Source organism: Artemia franciscana, chromosome 20, assembly GCF_032884065.1.
Source record: "Artemia franciscana chromosome 20, ASM3288406v1, whole genome shotgun sequence".
NCBI classification, from domain to species: Eukaryota; Metazoa; Arthropoda; class Branchiopoda; order Anostraca; family Artemiidae; genus Artemia; species Artemia franciscana.
In genome coordinates, this window is record NC_088882.1 from 30,512,430 (window position 1) to 30,515,298 (window position 2,869).

Sequence of the window (2,869 nt, forward strand, 5' to 3'; positions counted from 1 at the left end):
GGAGGAATCAATTTTAAAACTAAAATTATATTTAGTTTAATTTTCATTAAACTACGATTTGAGACCAAATATAAGCTTATAATTAATATTTTATCAAAAACAAAAAATAATTATAAGAGTTTTTCCGACTGGCATTACTTACAAAACAGCTACTGTATGTTGATAAGTAAATAGTAATTAGTTTTGGCGATTTCGTATATACTAATGAGTGAAATCTAAATATTTATATTTTGTCTGTCACTAAAATCAAACCAATTTTTGAAAAGCTTGCAGCAAAGAGAGTTGGACATCTCCCATCGCTCTATGCGAAGCTTGGCCAATGTTTAATGATAGGGACGTTAGATTAATGCAAACAAGAACATTACAATAAGGTCTTGGCTTTAACATAATATATAGTTATGCAAACTCGAAAAATAATTGGTTCACAGCGACTCCTGTACCGCTAGCAACCCTATCGGATATTGCCTTTCGGCATTCAAATATTTGTTAAGACTCATCAAGTGCCCCTCCCCACGGTAATCTTCAGTAAAAGGTGAAATATTATCTTGATATGAGGAGAGGCCAGAACTATGAAAATAACTAAGGTTGACTTGGGTACATAAAAATAAATCCTCGTGGTTTTTTTTAACAAGGTCCGAAAGCAATAAGAAATTCAAAGTTCGATCAAGTAAATACGGGCCAAAAAATCATATGATGCGAAAACATTTTCAATGAACAGCAGTTCATGGGCAACTTTAATGACATACTACTAAAACTACATCCGCAGAAAATAACATAAATTCCTGGACTAGCATAACAAACACGACCTTAAATTTGCAATAACAAGGGTTTGAAAGATAAAAAAAATTTTACTCGTTAAAAATTCATCTAGACTATCACTTTTGAGGAAAAGCTTCAGATTTCAGGGTATGGTAGTAAATACATCTCTTTTACAGAACTTTTTTTCACCATGACGAAAAATTTTTTTTAAAACGATGAAAAAAAAATCGACCAAGATAACTACTTATAAAATATCTATTTAGAAGGGTTTCAGGAAAAGAACCCTACTAATTCTACTCTTTGTATTTTATACACTACCCCCCTCCCTTTTTACCACTTATTGTCATATAGTAATTTTTCTGCTCGAATTTCCGCTATTAAGCTTCTAAAATTTTAACCGGACAACTTTACTCTAATTACAAAATGAAAATATATTGTAATTTACAATTTTCAAACAGTTCGTGGTAACGAACTGTAGTAAGGAGCGACCCAGCTCAATAGTAGCCAAAACTCTAAAAAATGGAATTTTGAATCAATAGCTTCATTAAAAGAATTACATTTTAATGCTGATTTTAAATATATAAGTTTAATCAAGTTTAGTCTTACCCATCAAAAGTTTCGAGCCGGAGAAAATTTGCGTTATTTTAGAAAATAGGGTGAAACACCCCCTAAAAGTCATAGAATCTTAACGAAAATTACACCATCAGATTCAGCGTATCAGAGAATACTACTGTAGAAGTTTCAAGCTCCTATATACAATAATGCGGAATTTTGTATTTATTGCCGGAAGGCAGATCACGGATGCGTGTTTTTTTTTTCAGGGGTTATCGTATCGACCCAGTTGTCCTAGAATGTTACGAGAGGGCTCATTCTAACGGAAATGAAAAGTTCTAGTGCCGTTTTTAAGTGAAAAAAATTGGAGGGCAACTAGGCCCCCTCCCACGCTAATTATTCTCCCAAAGTCAACGGATCAAAATTCTGAGATAGCCATTTCATTCAACGTGGTTGAAAACCTTATAACTATGTCTTTGGGGACAACTTACTCCCCCATAGTCCCCTTGGGAGGGGCTAAAAGTTACAAACTTTGACCAGTGCTTACATATAGTAATAGTTATTGGGAAGTGTACAGGCGTTTTCAAGAGGATTTTTTGGTTTGGGGGAGGGGTTGAGAAGAGTGGGATATGATGAGGGAGATTTCTATCGAGGAATTTGCCATGGGGGAAGAAAATTTCCATGAAGGGAGCGCAGGATTTACTAGCATTATTTAAACAAAAAATATGAAAAAATAAATATGAAAAAGTTTTTTTCCGCTGGAAGTAAGGAGCAGCATTAAAACTTAAAAAAACAGAAATTATTACCCTTATGACGGGCTCACCTCCTCCTAATACCCTGCTCTTTACGATAAAGTACTTTTAGTAATGTCAACCATTTATTCCACGGCTTTGTGATTCACGGGTCATTCTTAATGAATTGGGACAACATTTAAGATTTAGTGTAAAGAGAGAGGTACTGACGAGGGGGCGAACCCTCTCATATATGTAATAATAACATAAGAATAAAAAGTTCTTTACGTAAGCTCATTTGTAAGTTACGTATATCTTTTACTAATAAAAAGATTAGTAAAAAATTTAAAGTTCTAGTTGCCTTTTTAATTAAGCAAAAGATTGAAGGGCAACTAAACTTCCTCCCCCGCTCTTTTTTCCTCAAAATCATTTTTTCCTCAAACACAATATGAAAAAGCCATTTAGCAAAAAAAATAAAAAATTGGTATGCAAATTTCGTTTTAATCATTCCTTTGCGGAGAGTCAAAGTCAAAACATGCATTGATTCAAAAACGTTCAGAAATTTAATAAATAAACAAGTTTTTTCAACTGAAAGTAAGGAGCGAAATTCCACATTTTTGTAGATAGGAGCTTGCAACTTCTACAATGAGGTTCTCTGATACGCTGAATCTGATGGTGTGATTTTTGTTAAGATTGTATGACTTTTAGGGGGTGTTTACTCCTATTTTCTAAAATAAGGCAAATTTTCTCAGGCTCCTAACTTTTGATGGAAATAACTGATCTTGATGAAACTTATATATTCAAAATTAGCAGTTAAATGCAATTCT

At 33.3% G+C, this 2,869-nt stretch overlaps 1 non-coding gene across 1 annotated transcript; it reads right to left on the minus strand.

Moving 5' to 3' along the window:
* Window positions 1–453: 453 nt before the first annotated feature.
* LOC136040466 (U5 spliceosomal RNA) lies at window positions 454–569 on the minus strand. Its single transcript, XR_010620751.1, has one exon. It is a non-coding gene; the product is annotated as a U5 spliceosomal RNA (small nuclear RNA).
* Between the last annotated feature and the right edge of the window lie 2,300 nt (window positions 570–2,869).